The 17,198-nt window shown below is 43.3% G+C and overlaps 1 protein-coding gene across 1 annotated transcript in view; it reads left to right on the top strand.

Annotated features, from left to right (window-relative positions):
• Positions 1–12,192: 12,192 nt before the first annotated feature.
• Positions 12,193–17,198, top strand: part of LOC124040157 (cdc42 effector protein 1-like) — a 31,825-nt gene continuing 26,819 nt past the window's right edge. Inside the window, exon 1 of the mRNA XM_046357062.1 lies at positions 12,193–12,384. The gene's annotated coding sequence lies outside the window, so the exon portion shown is untranslated. The remainder of the gene's footprint in view (positions 12,385–17,198) is intronic.

The following is a 17,198-nucleotide window of genomic DNA, read 5'->3' as shown; positions in this document are numbered from 1 at the left end:
GCCACTCTTCACCACATGTTGAGTACTAATTACCCTGAGGTGAATACAAACACACACAGACACTGTCTCCAAAACAGAATGGGAGAGAGTGTTATCCACATGTTGACTGACGTACAAACACACACATTACATTTCAGTATGTTGCATGTCCTTTACACGCAGGGAGGAGTCAAGAGTGTGCCTAGTGTGTGTGTGTGTGTGTGTGTGTGTGCGTGCGCCACTGTGCATGCTATAAGGAATGTCTGTGATCACGACTTTTGGGCTACTGAGTGGCGAGGCGGTCTAAGGCACTGCATCTCAGTGCAAGAGGCAACACTACAGTCCCTGGTTTGAATCCAGGCAGAATCACATTTGGTTGTGATTGGGAGTCCCATAGGGCGGTGCACAATTGGTCCAGTGTTGTCTGAGGTAGGCCGTCATTGTAAATAAGAACTTGTTCTTAACTAACTTGCCTAAGTTAAATAAAAAATAATGTGGACCACTGGCCTGAGAGGCTGAGCCTTTATGTGTCTGCTACACACACACTGCTCCACTCCAGACACAGACACACACTCTTGACCCCCGCTCCTCGGATATACGGCTCAAACTAAATAAACACATACAGTTTATGTAGCAAAACTCCCCTTCTCTCTGTTATCACATGGACAGAAACAGACTTAGAGGACAACACTGGCTTTTTCCATAAAATCCCTGATAACTGGGACCTGAAGTCTCAGCATAGTCCTGTGAACTCAGACACGTCACCTTTACAACAAATATAGGACGGTTGGGGCTGGGATGATCCATTTGTTTAGGATGGGTACGAAAGGATGAAAGATCTATTGTGGGAGAGATCCAAAGCTATTTGGAGACTGTGAGGTATGTGTCAGACGATTTCTGTTTGTGAGTGTGTGGGTTTTTGAGAGAGAGAGAGAGAGTGTGGGTGTGTGTGTGTTTCAGTCCGTTTTCCTGTTTTAGTCTTGCATGAGCATATAGCTGGACCTTATAATAGCCCATTGTCTCTGGTCCCCGCCACATTTCCTTCCAGGTCAGAATTCACGGAAATAGGGACACAGTCCAAACAAATACCAACAGCTACACCTCCATCCCTACCTCACTACTGTGTTGCTAGAGGAACCGTGTGCCTACTGGGGTCTTGTTCCCCAGAGGAAGCTAATCAACGTCGTACCCTGACCTGAGAAAAAGCCACATGCGATTGTCCTTGGGCTTGGGTACATAGAGATAAATGGGCGGATGAGGGTTTTAAAATGAAACCAAGACTGTGATATTCAATAGTAGTCCATGTAGGTTGTTTGGTCCTAATCCAAGGGAAGGATTTGAGGAAGGTAAACTGATCCTAGATCTGTGCGTACAGGCACCATCCGCCCAGAGAGGTTCCACAGCAGATCATTGGACTCAGGGATATAGACTGGGTACCAGGGATACAGGCCTCTCCTGTACATCCCCTCCACTTCCCACCTTCCCTTCTGAAGGCAACATCTGGGATTTATAATAACCAAATCCAGCTCTGCTCTCAGCTCCTAATAGAGCTCAAATACCGCGGCTGCATGGCCAAGGGTCTCTGGGTCTATGCTTTGGCTGCTCTGACTGCTCCATTACATAAATATTTGCTTTCTGGGAAAACAAAAGAAGGAGAAAATTACCCAACATGTTAACTGTTGATGTCCCTGCTGTTCAGAGACTAGAAAAACAGAAAGTTGATATAGAGAAGTTTCTTTCATGATGTGAATGTAAACATATAAATACGCACACACTTGCACACACACGCAAGTACACACACAAACACACACAAACCTTTCCTCCGCTAAGCCCATGGCAGTATAGGAAAGGAAAGAGTAGGTCAGGAAACAGACTTAATGAAAACAAGAATTTGGAGATTTTTCATCTGGCCACTAAGATTTCACTGCGACTGCAGTAAGTCACTCCAGAACATATCAAACCCTGTGCCATACTCCTGGAGAAGATGTACTATACCTGTGGTCCCTAAAGACCTCTCCCTCCCTCAGATGGCTGAAAAACACAGTAGTTGCTGTTATTTTAGTTGTCAAATTAGTTTGGACCTCAACATGGACCCTCATTGCAGCTCTAGATGAGTAATTGAAAACAGTTGTTAAGCCCACAATTAAGCATTCACTGCAATAAAGCTAGGAAGATATTGGTTAGCGGTATAATTTGAATTGAACTAAGTTAAGTTACATTTGTGGTGTAAATTGCAATTTAAAAGATAGCCTCATCAACTTATTTGTAGTAGACCCAGTCCAAGATCTCCCACAAACGATGTGTCTATGTTATTAGCAAACTGTTGCTGGACCATTTGCAGCGTCACTTTTTTTCAAACCATTACATATACATTTGTGAGGTTGCTTATTATCTGAACATTTTAAATTATACAGTTTTAATTGTTTTTATTTTATTTCACATTTTTTTAACAGGGTAGGCTAGTTGAGAACAAGTTCTCATTTGCAACTGCGACCTGGCCAAGATAAAGCAAAGCAGTGTGACACAGACAACAACACAGAGTTACACATGGAGTAAACAATAAACAAGCCAATAACACAAACAAGTCAATGACACAGTAGAGAAAAGAAAGTCTATACAGTGTGTGCAAAAGGCATGAGGAGGTAGGCAATAAATAGGCCATAGGAGCGAATAATTACAATTTAGCAGATTAACACTGGAGTGATAAATGAGCAGATGATGTGCAAGTAGAGATACTGGTGTGCAAAAGAGCAGAAAAGTAAATAAAATAAAAACAGTATGGGGATGAGGTAGGTAGATTGGATGGGCTATTTACAGATGGGCTATGTACAGCTGCTCAGATAGTTGATGTTTAAAGTTGGTGAGGGAAATAAAAGTCTCCAACTTTGGCGATTTTTGCAATTTGTTCCAGTCACTGGCAGCAGAGAACTGGAAGGAAAGGTGGCCAAATGAGGTTTTGACTTTGGGGATGATCAGTGAGATATACCTGCTGGAACGTGTGCTACGGGTGGGTGTTGTTATCGTGACCAGTGAACTGAGATAAGGCATAGCTTTACCTAGCATAGACTTATAGATGACCTGGAGCCAGTGAGTCTGGCGACGAATATGTAGCGAGGGCCAGCCGACTAGAGCATACAGGTCGCAGTGGTGGGTGGTATAAGGTGATTTGGTAACAAAACGGATGGCACTGTGATAGACTGCATCCAATTTGCTGAGTAGAGTGTTGAAAGCTATTTTGTAGATGACATCGTCGAAGTCGAGGATCGGTAGGATAGTCAGTTTTACTAGGGTAGGTTTGGCGGCGTGAGTGAAGGAGGCTTTATTGTGAAATAGAAAGCCGATTCTAGATTTCATTTTGGATTGGAGATGTTTAATATGAGTCTGGAAGGAGAGTTTACAGTCTAGCCAGAAACCTAGGTATTTATAGTTGTCCACATATTCTAGTTTGGAACCGTCCAGGGTGGTAATGCCAGTTGGGTGGGCATGTGCGGGCAGCGATCGGTTGAAAAGCATGCATTTGGTTTTACTAGCGTTTAAGAGCAGTTGGAGGCCACGGAAGGAGTGCTGTATGGCATTGAAGCTTGTTTGGAGGTTAGTTAGCACAGTGTCCAAGGAAGGGCCAGAAGTATACAGAATGGTGTAGTCTGCGTAGAGGTGGATCAGGGAATCGCCCGCAGCAAGAGCTACATCATTGATATATACATAGAAAAGAGTCGGCCCGAGAATTGAACCCTGTGGTACCCCCATAGAGACCGCCAGAGGTCCGGACAACATTCCCTCCGATTTGACACACTGAACTCTGTCTGCAAAGTAGTTGGTGAACCAGGCGAGGCAGTCGTAAGAAGCTGTTGGCCGGGGTTGGAGTAGCCAGGAGGAAGGAATGGCCAGCCGTTGAGAAATGCTTATTGAAATGTTCGATTATCATGGATTTACCAGTGGTGCCCGTGTTACCTAGCCTCAGTGCAGTGGGTAGCTGGGAGGAGGTGCTCTTGTTCTCCATGGACTTTACAGTGTCCCAAAACTTTTTGGAGTTAGAGCTTCAGGATGCGAATTTCTGCTTGAAAAAGCTAGCCTTTGCTTTCCTGACTGACTTCGTGTATTGGTTCCTGACTTCCCTGAACAGTTGCATATTGTGGGGAGTATTCAATGCTATGGCAGTCCGCCACAGGATGTTTTTGTGCTGGTCAAGGGCAGTCAGGTCTGGAGTGAACCAAGGGCTATATCTGTTCTTAGTTCTGCATTTTTTGAACGGGGCATGCTTATCTAAGATGGTGAGGAAATTACTTTAAAAGAATGACCAAGCATCCTCGACTGACGAGATGAGGTCAATATCCTTCCAGGATACCCGGGCCAGGACGATTAGAAAGGCCTTCTCGCAGAATTATTTTAGGGAGCGTTTGACAGTGATGAGGGGTGGTCGTTTGACCGCGGACCCATAGCGGATACAGGCAATGAGGCAGTGATCGCTGAGATCCTGATTGAAAACAGCAGAGGTGTATTTGGAGGGCAAGTTGGTCAGGATAATGTCTATGAGGGTGCCCATGTTTACGGATTTAGGGTTGTACCTGGTGGGTTCCTTGATGATTTGTGTGAGATTGAGGGCATCTAGCTTAGATTGTAGGACTGCCGGGATGTTAAGCATATCCCAGTTTAGGTCACCTAACAGAACGAACTCTGAAGCTAGATGGGGGGCGATCAATTCACAAAAGGTGTCCAGGGCACTGCAGGGAGCAGAGGGGGGTCGATAGCAAGCGGCAACAGTGAGAGACTTATTTCTGGAAAGGTTAATTTTTTTAATTAGAAGTTCAAACTGTTTGGGTATAGACCTGGAAAGTATGACAGAACAGTAAGATAAGCATCCTGCTAAAATCTGAAGTAAATCATTACATTTAACAAAAAATGTGAGGAGGCATTTGGTAAAAGGGTTTCAACATAGCTGGCAGACCTTCTATACTGTGTGAAAGTAATTTCCTGGAAAGACATCCCTGTTCTGTCTGTGATATACTCATCACATTTTACTGGCCCCTTGAAGAATGTAAGAATATCCAAACTGTTCTTCTATCCAATTACAATGACACAAATCACAAGCAAAGGTTTGGAAAAGATTGGCACATTTACACTTCCAAACACAAAACTCAGGAGACAACAGGAGACCTCATGGGCTTATACTATGAACCAGACATACACACAGCCATGTACACACCTCCCCCTCAGTCCACTAAAAATGAAAACCTGTGTGGCACGTTTGTCTCTCTTTGGTTCTTGACCTCAACCTCTCTCTCGCTCTTTATCTCCCTTCTCTCTCTCTCTCTCTCTCTCTCTCTCTCTCTCTCTCTCTCTCTCTCTCTCTCTCTCTCTCTCTCTCTCTCTCTCCATTGTTGTTGCTCTGGTTATTGTGTAATTACACCCTCAACATGCTCAGGAAGCAAAACAGTTATCTGTATCTCTATATAGGAATGGTGGCCCAGTCTAAACATGGGATACCATGTTTGTGTGTGTGTGTGTGTGTGTGATTGTGTGCGTGTGTATGTGTGTAGGATGCTGTGGTCTGACAGTAGCTCGCCTCGCCGGCTGGTTACTGTGCATGGGTGACGGAGGTTGCTCTCATCGCACACTGTCGCACAGCTGATACACAGTGCTGATGGGCCGTAACACAGGGAGGGAGAGAGGATAGAGAGGCAGACAGAGGGTAAAGAGATGCAGACAGACAGAGTGTTTAATGTCCAGACAACTACCAAAGACCACCAAAAAAACAACAACAATCAAGACAATTATCCAAACCTAAAAGAGAATGTAGTGTGTTACCGCCAACTGTGTCGTTAAAGTGTGTGTGGGTGACTGTGTGTGTCTGTGCGTGCTTATGTGTGTGAGCTCCTGTGAGACTATACTGAAGTTTAGCCATAGCTTTGAAGCCTGAGAACCAGAGGTTTTCCCCTTATGATCATTTAGGGAGAGTGTTGAAACCCCTGGCCAGTCATAGAAACATGTCAGTGATTGTTAAACAATGAGGGAGATGGGGACTTGATACAGTACAACTGCTGGGCTATGGAGAGGGTGTGCAGGTCAAATGTAAGGGTGCCAGTATTACGGTACTGGGTGTGATAATTACCCAAATTGTGAGTCCACAGGGCCCTTTGAATGATTGACTTAAACCTCATCTGAGAGAGTGAGGGAACGAAAGAGCTATTCAGACAAAGGGAGACAGAGAGAAAAATAAAAAGGATTACATTTGTAATCTTGCCTCCCTGTGGGGACCCATATATCTGAACAGTGTCCAAAATCTGTGGGCTTTTTTGGACAAATAGCTGGCATGCTTCAGCACTGGGTTGTTTATCTTGGGACGGAGAGGGGAGGTAGTACGGAGGGATTCAGGGATAGCCTGTGAGAAAAGAAGGAGAAAACAGACCCAAATAGATGGATTGGAAGATAGAGTATGAGTTTATGCAAAGGCAACAGAAGAAAGAAAGCCAGAGAGGGAGAGATGAGAAAGATGAGAGAGAAAGAAATAGAAGTAGGCCTAAGCCTGAAACTATCCCTTCATCCATCCCGGTTTTAACCAGATTGGGAAGCCGGATAAGTTTGCTTCAAATTGCTGATGTCACAATGCTCCTTGTCACAAGATAGATCACAATATCGATCAGGCATTGAACCTAGTTTGTGGGTGAAAAAAAGGCAAATTTGGTTCAAGACACCTAGAGCTGTGCACAGCAAGTGGTTTGTATAAGTACCAGCCTTGTCAACGTTTGAATCAGAGAAGTGTGGGTAGAGGTGGCAGCTGGACACAGGACAGACCATATACAGCCCTGCCATCCTCACATGCCCTACTCTACTTGTTTATACTGATACAAGTGTGTGATCCAAAATGGCCAGGCAGACACCCCAGCGAAGGCTTGAAGTAGACATTGTTGCTAGGCACAGATTTGGATCAGCTTATTGTTCCACAGGTCTACAGCCATAAACATGTGGAGGTGAAAAGCAAAACTGACCATAGATCAGCACTGAGGGGAAACTTTGTCCTACATTTAAGTGATGAGTTGAGGAAGGGTGTTTACTTGGTTTTTACAGTTCTACGGAGGTGGTGTGTTTGTGTGTGTGTGTGTGTGTGTGTGTGTGTGTGTGTGTGTGTGTGTGTGTGTGTGTGTGTGTGTGTGTGTGTGTGTGTGTGTGTGTGTGTGTGTGTGTGTGTGTGTGTGTGTGTGTGTGTGTGTGTGTGTGTGTGTGTGTGTGTGTGTGGCCGACACATAAAATACTTTGAAGACCGTCTTCAGGATACTTCTGTGTTCTTGTTGATAAGAACGTAGTATCCTGTTGAACATGTCAGCTTTGGAAACTGGAAATCGGTTTCATTACTGTGTATACAGTGGGGCAAAAAAAGTATTTAGTCAGCCACCAATTGTGCAAGTTCTCCCACTTAAAAAGATGAGAGGCCTGTAATTTTCGTCATAGGTACACTTCAACTATGACAGACAAAATGAGAAAAAAAATCCAGAAAATCACATTGTAGGATTTTTAAATGAATTTATTTGCAAATTATGGTGGGAAATAAGTATTTGGTCACCTACAAACAATCAAGATTTTCTCACAGACCTGTAACTTCTTCTTTAAGAGGCTCCTCTGTCCTCCACTCGTTACCTGTATTAATGGCACCTGTTTGAACTTGTTATCAGTATAAAAGACACCTGTCCACAACCTCAAACAGTCACACTCCAAACTCCACTATGGCCAAGACCAAGGAGCTGTCAAAGGACACGAGAAACAAAATTGTAGACCTGCACCAGGCTGGGAAGACTAAATCTGCAATAGGTAAGCAGCTTGGTTTGAAGAAATCAACTGTGGGAGCAATTATTAGGTAATGGAAGACATACAAGACCACTGATAATCTCCCTCGATCTGGGGTCAAAATGATCATAAGAACGGTGAGCAAAAATCCCAGAACCACACGGGGGGACCAAGTGAATGACCTGCAGAGAGCTGGGACCAAAGTAACAAAGCCTACCATCGGTAACACACTACGCCGCCAGGGACTCAAATCCTGCAGTGCCAGACGTGTCCCCATGCTTAAGCCAGTACATGTCCAGGCCCGTCTGAAGTTTGCTAGAGAGCATTTGGATGATCCAGATTGGGAGAATGTCATATGGTCAGATGAAACCAAAATATAACTTTTTGGCAAAAACTCAACTCGCTGTGTTTGGAGGATGAAGAATGCTGAGTTGCAACGAAGGAGTGGCTCCGTAAGAGAAGCATTTCAAGGTCCTGGAGTGGCCTAGCCAGTCTCCAGATCTCAACCCCATAGAAAATCTTTAGAGGGAGTTGAAAGTCCGTGTTGCCCAGCAACAGCCCCAAAACATCACTGCTCTAGAGGAGATCTGCATGGAGGAATGGGCCAAAATACCAGCAACAGTATGTGAAAACCTTGTGAAGACTTACAGAAAACATTTGACCTATGTCAATGCCAACAAAGGGTATATAACAAAGTATTGTGATAAACTTTTGTTATTGACCAAATAATAAATTTTCCACCATAATTTGCAAATAAATTCATAAAGAATCCTACAATGTGATTTTCTGGATTTCTTTCTTCTAATTTTGTCTGTCATAGTTGAAGTGGTACCTATGATGAAAATTACAGGCCTCTCTGGTCTTTTTAAGTGGGGTAACTTGCACAATTGGTGGCTGATTAAATACTTTTTTGCCCCACTGTATGTCTGTAACAGTTTGGGTCTCAAGGGTCAACCCCTTTGTAGAGGGGGATGACCACGGCAGCTTTCCAATCTTTAGGGATCTCAGACAATACGAAAGTGAGGTTGAACAGGCTGGTGATAGGGGTCGCAACAATTGCAGCTGATAATTTTAGATAGAGAGGTTCCAGATTGTCTAGCCCAGCTGATTTGTAAATTCAGATTTTTTTGTAGCTCTTTCAAAACATCAGCTATCTGGATTTGGGTGAATGAGAAATAGGGGAGGCTTGGGCAAGTTGCTGTGGGGGGTGCAGAGCTGTTGACCGGTGTAGGGGTAGCCAGGTGGAAAGCATAGCCAGCCGTGAAAAAATGCTTATTGAAATTCTCGATTATCGTAGATTTATCAGTGGTGGCTGTGTTTCCTAGCCTCAGTGCAGTGGGCAGCTGGGAGGGGGTGCTCTTTGTCTCCATGGACTTTACGGTGTCCCAGAACTTTTTGGAGTTTGTGCTACAGGATGCAAATTTCTCTATGAAAAAGCTAGCCTTTGCTTTCCTAACTGCCTGTGTATATTGGTTCCTAACTTCCCTGAAAAGTTGCATATCGCGGGGACTATTCGATGCTAATGCAGTATGCCACAGGATGTTTTTGTGCAGGTCAGGGGCAGTCGAGTCTGGAGTGAACCAAGGGTTATATCTGTTCTTAGTTCTACGTTTTTTGAATGGGTCATGCTTATTTAAGATGGTGAGGGAAGCACTTTAAAAGAATAACCAGGAATCCTCTACTGACGGGATTAGGTCAATATTCTTCCAGGATAGCCGGGCCAGGTCGATTAGAAAGGCCTGCTCGCTGATGTGTTTTAGGGAGCATTTGACAGTGATGAGTGATAAATTGACAGTGATGAGTGATAAAGATAAGTAAATAAATAATTAAAGGGATCAATGTAAATTGTCTGGGTAGCCCTTTGATTAACTGTTCAGCAGTCTTGTGGCTTGAGGGTAGAAGCTGTTCAGATGCCTTTTGGTCCCAGACTTGGCACTCCGATTGTGCCATTCAAGAAGCACCTCTACTTTTTCTTCTTGTTGCTCGTTAGTATGTGCTTTTTCCCTGTTGTTGCTCTACTGTTGACATCACGTTCATAGAATCTTGTGATTTTCTCTTCTATGGCTGTGCTAATTATGTTACACTGCTTTTTCCTGGAGTATTGAAGACTTGTTGGCATGTTTTAATTTGCTCTTTGACTAGACCATACTTTCTCAGGATGTTGCCTGTGAGCATTTTTGAAGCCCCTTGTTTGCACTCTGCATTTTTTAATACTTTTGCTTTCGCTCTGCAATGGTGGCACTTTGAAACAATTTGAAACACTTTGAAACAAAATCAAATCAAATCAAATCAAATCAAAATTTATTTGTCACATACACATGGTTAGCAGATGTTAATGCGAGTGTAGCGAAATGCTTGTGCTTCTAGTTCCGACAATGCAGTGATAACCAACAAGTAATCTAACTAACAATTCCAAAACTACTGTCTTATACACAGTGTAAGGGGATAAGGAATATGTACATAAGGATATATGAATGAGTGATGGTACAGAGCAGCATACAGTAGATGGTATCGAGTACAGTATATACATATGAGATGAGTGTGTAGACAAAGTAAACAAAGTGGCATAGTTAAAGTGGCTAGTGATACATGTATTACATAAGGATGCAGTCGATGATGTAGAGTACAGTATATACATATGCATATGAGATGAATAATGTAGGGTATGTAACATTATATAAGGTAGCATTGTTTAAAGTGGCTAGTGATATATTTACATCATTTCCCATCAATTCCCATTATTAAAATGGCTGGAGTTGGGTCAGTGTCAATGACAGTGTGTTGGCAGCAGCCACACAATGTTAGTGGTGGCTGTTTAACAGTCTGATGGCCTTGAGATAGAAGCTGTTTTTCAGTCTCTCGGTCCCAGCTTTGATGCACCTGTACTGACCTCGCCTTCTGGATGATAGCGGGGTGAACAGGCAGTGGTTCGGGTGGTTGATGTCCTTGATGATCTTTATGGCCTTCCTGTAACATCGGGTGGTGTAGGTGATCTGGAGGGCAGGTAGTTTGCCCCCGGTGATGCGTTGTGCAGTCCTCACTACCCTCTGGAGAGCCTTACGGTTGAGGGCGGAGCAGTTGCCGTACCAGGTGGTGATACAGCCCGCCAGGATGCTCTCGATTGTGCATCTGTAGAAGTTTGTGAGTGCTTTTGGTGACAAGCCGAATTTCTTCAGCCTCGTGAGGTTGAAGAGGCGCTGCTGCGCCTTCTTCACGACGCTGTCAGTGTGAGTGGACCAATTCAGTTTGTCTGTGATGTATATGCCGAGGAACTTAAAACTAGCTACCCTCTCCACTACTGTTCCATCGATGTGGATAGGGGGGTGTTCCCTCTGCTGTTTCCTGAAGTCCACAATCATCTCCTTAGTTTTGTTGACGTTGAGTGTGAGGTTATTTTCCTGACACCACACTCCGAGGGCCCTCACCTCCTCCCTGTAGGCCGTCTCGTCGTTGTTGGTAATCAAGCCTACCACTGTTGTGTCGTCCGCAAACTTAAAATCCTTCTCAAGTTCTTCGGCGTTCCCTTCATTTGCTGTTTTGACTTTGTCTTAGGAGAATCTTGTCTCTCCATTTTCTTCATCAGTTGATCATATCTTTTTTTTCTCAGCTTTCTGTAAGTTTGATCAAGTTTGACATTTGACATGCAATGAAATCTGTATGTTTTTGAGTGACCTCTTCCAACCTTTTTCCTTCCAGCAAGTATTTGACTTCTCTTTCCTGTTGCAGATGATAAGGAAGGGGTATCAGGGCGTGCATCAGGGGCAGGTAAGTTAAGGGCAGGTAAGTTAGTGGCAGGTATGTTGGCCTCATGTTCTGGCTGCAAGTCATCTGGTGACTGAGGTGGTGTGTCGCCTGAGAGGTAGGTTTCCATTGCAACTGTTCTCTTTAAAGTCTGTCTTCTATTCCGTTGGTTACATTTCCATTGCCATCTCTTGCTTCTTCGTTCTTGCTTTGTAAGCTCAGAGATAGATTTAACTTCTCCCATCTCTTTTTTCTCTGTCTATTTGCAGATGTTCCAGGTATGGTGTAGGATATTTTTTAAATGTTGTTTCTTTCTCTATGTCTTTATGTGGCATATTTTAAAAGCAAAGAAAAATAACACTTAAGTTTTCAATTTGTGTACACATTGGAGCATTTTCTAGATTAAATTAATTTAAAGCATGATTAAATAAGCCTAAAGCAAAACAAAGTAAAAAGTAATAACATAATGGATTTTTTTGTGAATACATAAAAGAAAACATAAATTATACCCCAAATTAACGAAATTATAGCCTGTTTGACCCTATAACCTGCATATAACTACGGGACTGCAGGTTATGAGTCAACCCGCGTATCACCAGCTACTGCATACAGTAAATTCCCCTTGCCTGCTTTGCTTCTGCTGATTCGATGATGGCCTCGTCATCAGTTTATGAGTAGCCCGCACCATTCTTCACCGCCTACTCAATCTCATTCTGCTGAAGCTGAACGCGCTAAACGTACTGTCCGGTTACAAGACCGGCTACTTAGAACTCACAATATATCATGATACTTCATTATAATTACGGATTTTGGGGATTATTATAAAAAGTACGCTCTTTTAATCGTATCCCATCTGCGTGAACGGCTCTTAGTCTACTTGCCCAGGTAAGTTTTTCTTTACACTCAACTTTTTATTTTCCTCTCGTAGCCTCTCCTTTCATTAGGCTATTTGAATAAATATTAAGGCTATTAATTAGTCTTCTATAAATGCAATCTCTCAAATATCAATAGACTCTGTGTCAACTGAAAGTAAAGTATGGAGGAAAACTTTTTTGTTGTTCAATTGTTTAATGTTGCCTTGCTGTCTATTCACAATCAAGTCATCATATTTGATAACTGAAATTATGAGCCATAGGCTGCCGATGTATACGGTTCTATGGCTCTGTAGCCTAGCTGTATCCTAACATGCACATTTGTTATTGTGGTAAACGTTGAGGGTGACTGTCCATAGATCATTTGGCATGAAACATAATCTGTCCTGCATTATATTTAGGGTTGCTTGTGTTGCAATATATCACTGGTCTATGCTTAGGTCTTAGCAGATCAAAAATATTGTCCACAAATTATATGAATCTATCCTCTCCTGTATTCTTCGTTCTGCTTATGCTCATCGGATGTTTTATGGGGGGACTCAGAACATTTACCATTAAGGATTCAACTATTCATTAAAATGACTTGTTTAACAGAACACCGTAGGGGAACCCCTGACTCACATATTGACAAGTTAATGACGCAGCCCCTGCTCCACATGTCAAGGGTAGCAACACCACATAACAGAGCTCTCATTACTCTGACCTCATTAGGGAGATCAGCCAATACAATTGATTGGAGAGCTTGTTAGCTTCACACACAAGGCAGATCAATGGAGAGAGCAGGCTCTGTGATAATAGCTATGTTTTCCTGGCGCTCTGCCTGCAACACCAGGCAGGTCTGATGGATCTACTCTTGTTCACGCATGACTGCAGTAGACCTGTTTGACCATCGTCTCTATTGATTTTTATTTTTCAATTTTGGCCTGCTGCCGGACTTACTCATGCATATTGAACCAGAATAACCAAGCAAACACCTAGAATCAGAACCTGATGATGAGGTATTGGAATGTAGAGTTGGGGCATTCCTTCCCTGTTGGCCTCATCAAATATGATTCCTTCATTTGAACTCTAGACATTTGTACCTGTGCCCCACATTCCTCCAATGTGACCCGTCATTGACGCCAGAGTCTGAAGAGGAAGCGAGACACCCCACTCTCAGGTTTTGTTCTGGTTACATTTAAGTCAATGACCTAATCAGACCAGACCCAGATGCTATCGCATTGGTGTCTATGGGAGAGCCATCCTGTTAAGCAGACAGAAAATAATGAAATGGTAAACGGCCTGAGTGCACTATCTTCATTTATCCACCATCTTTGATTGACGCATCCAGGAAAGAGTTTAGTTTAGAAGGTGTGAACTCCCAGTATGGACGAACTGTCTGTTTTAACACCTGAGGCTACTTGTTGTTGGTGTCTTGGTTGCCACACATAAAGAGTAGAGGATACATGACCTGTCAATGTCACCAAATGGGCCTGACTCATTCCTTTCCTGACCCCCTCAAAGTCTGTCCACAACAGCATGGCAAATGACAAATGGAGAGAAAGAGGGGTAGAGAGAGAATGAGGGGGACGGGAGAGAGCGCTGAAAGGAGGGAAAAGGAGGACAAAGGATGAAGGAAGGATAGATGCTTCAAGAGCCTATGGATGTTTGTTGAAGAAGCTTAGGGGAAGTGTTGCTCTATTTAGCTTGGATTCAAATAGAACACAGCTAGGGGGAAGATAAATTATTTGGATGTGGCGGGGGAGTGAAAAAATGCAGCCTTATCTTGTATGTTTGTTCACCTGGTTAACTTAGTTAGTGAGTAAGGGACTTACAATAGGACCGGAGTTTGGAAAGGAGGAGAGGGGTCAAATGCTGGTTGGTATACCCAACAAAACATAATTCTGTATAAAATCCTGACTCATTCGATTCAATAAAAGATGATTGAGAGTACAGTATAGTATCTCTCCAGTCCATTGATCTAGCCATGTGTTTTTTTTTGCATGAGATCTTCATACAGTACTGTAACACAGCCAGACTCAGAGAAGGAAAGCGGGATCAGACCTTAAGGTGTTTCTAATCAGGGATGTGGTTGGGTACTTTTCTTCTCTCTCTGATGTGATGGTTGTAATGGAGAGAGAGAGTCCAGTGATGTTGCTCCCAGGAATGTGTTCACACACACACGGCTCCTATTAGAGCCTGGCTTCTCCGGTTTACGGTGTAGATGGTGTCTCCATCTACAGTGCGTCCCAAATGGAACCCTATTCACTACATAGTGCACTACTTTTGACCCGGTCAAAAGTAGTGACCTATATAAGTAATATGGTTCTATTTGGAATGTTGTCATACCATACCTCACAGACCAGTCAGTGAACATCCACCATCCCTCACCTTGGCTCACAGGTATGGCAGCTACATGGTGGAGGGGGTGGATTGGATGGATGGTTCTGGGATGTAGCCTACCAGAGAGATATTCGGGAAACCCCCTTAATACTCAGCTTGTGTAATTTTGGAGTTTTGTGTTATGTTTAGCCAGTTGAATTACAGTCAAACAGAAAGTAGTTACTACTTGGGTAGTGGCAGGAAAAGGAGTGGAAAAAATGTGGAATACAAACAAAAACAACTGTCAGTACCAGCTTCCCAATGAAAACAACTGTCAGTACCAGCTTCCCAATGAAAACAACTGTCAGTACCAGCTTCCCAATGAAAACAACTGTCAGTACCAGCTGCACTATGAAAACAACTGTCAGTACCAGCTGCACTATGAAAACAACTGTCAGTACCAGCTTCCCAATGAAAACAACTGTCAGTACCAGCTTCCCAATGAAAACAACTGTCAGTACCAGCTTCCCAATGAAAACAACTGTCAGTACCAGCTGCACTATGAAAACAACTGTCAGTACCAGCTGCACTATGAAAACAACTGTCAGTACCAGCTTCCCAATGAAAACAACTGTCAGTACCAGCTGCACTATGAAAACAACTGTCAGTACCAGCTGCACTATGAAAACAACTGTCAGTACCAGCTGCACTATGAAAACAACTGTCAGTACCAGCTTCCCAATGAAAACAACTGTCAGTACCAGCTGCACTATGAAAACAACTGTCAGTACCAGCTGCACTATGAAAACAACTGTCAGTACCAGCTGCACTATGAAAACAACTGTCAGTACCAGCTGCACTATGAAAACAACTGTCAGTACCAGCTTCCCAATGAAAACAACTGTCAGTACCAGCTTCCCAATGAAAACAACTGTCAGTACCAGCTGCACTATGAAAACAACTGTCAGTACCAGCTGCACTACGAAAACAACTGTCAGTACCAGCTGCACTATGAAAACAACTGTCAGTACCAGCTGCACTACGAAAACAACTGTCAGTACCAGCTGCACAATGAAAACAACTGTCAGTACCAGCTGCACTACGAAAACAACTGTCAGTACCAGCTTCCCAATGAAAACAACTGTCAGTACCAGCTGCACTATGAAAACAACTGTCAGTACCAGCTGCACTATGAAAACAACTGTCAGTACCAGCTTCCCAATGAAAACAACTGTCAGTACCAGCTGCACTATGAAAACAACTGTTAGTACCAGCTGCACAATGAAAACAACTGTCAGTACCAGCTGCACTACGAAAACAACTGTCAGTACCAGCTGCACTATGAAAACAACTGTCAGTACCAGCTGCACTACGAAAACAACTGTCAGTACCAGCTTCCCAATGAAAACAACTGTCAGTACCAGCTTCCCAATGAAAACAACTGTCAGTGCCAGCTTCCCAATGAAAACAACTGTCAGTACCAGCTTCCCAATGAAAACAACTGTCAGTACCAGCTTCCCAATGAAAACAACTGTCAGTACCAGCTGCACTATGAAAACAACTGTTAGTACCAGCTGCACTATGAAAACAACTGTCAGTACCAGCTGCACTATGAAAACAACTGTCAGAACCAGCTGCACTATGAAAACAACTGTCAGTACCAGCTGCACTATGAAAACAACTGTCAGTACCAGCTGCACTATGAAAGCAACTGTCAGTACCAGCTTCCCAATGAAAACAACTGTCAGTACCAGCTTCCCAATGAAAACAACTGTCAGTACCAGCTGCACTATGAAAACAACTGTTAGTACCAGCTGCACTATGAAAACAACTGTCAGTACCAGCTGCACTATGAAAACAACTGTCAGAACCAGCTGCACTATGAAAACAACTGTCAGTACCAGCTGCACTATGAAAACAACTGTCAGTACCAGCTGCACTATGAAAACAACTGTCAGTACCAGCTTCCCAATGAAAACAACTGTCAGTACCAGCTTCCCAATGAAAACAACTGTCAGTACCAGCTGCACTATGAAAACAACTGTCAGTACCAGCTGCACTACGAAAACAACTGTCAGTACCAGCTGCACTATGAAAACAACTGTCAGTACCAGCTGCACTATGAAAACAACTGTCAGTACCAGCTGCACAATGAAAACAACTGTCAGTACCAGCTGCACTATGAAAACAACTGTCAGTACCAGCTTCCCAATGAAAACAACTGTCAGTACCAGCTGCACTATGAAAACAACTGTCAGTACCAGCTGCACAATGAAAACCTTCCCAATGAAAACAACTGTCAGTACCAGCTGCACTATGAAAACAACTGTTAGTACCAACAATGAAAACAACTGTCAGTACCAGCTGCACTACGAAAACAACTGTCAGTACCAGCTGCACTATGAAAACAACTGTCAGTACCAGCTGCACTATGAAAACAACTGTCAGTACCAGCTTCCCAATGAAAACAACTGTCAGTACCAGCTTCCCAATGAAAACAACTGTCAGTACCAGCTTCCCAATGAA

Source organism: Oncorhynchus gorbuscha, linkage group LG07 (assembly GCF_021184085.1).
Source record: "Oncorhynchus gorbuscha isolate QuinsamMale2020 ecotype Even-year linkage group LG07, OgorEven_v1.0, whole genome shotgun sequence".
Lineage (NCBI taxonomy): Eukaryota > Metazoa > Chordata > Actinopteri > Salmoniformes > Salmonidae > Oncorhynchus > Oncorhynchus gorbuscha.
The sequence above is the reverse complement of the archived record's forward strand: the minus strand, read 5'-3'. Positions and strand labels throughout refer to the sequence as shown.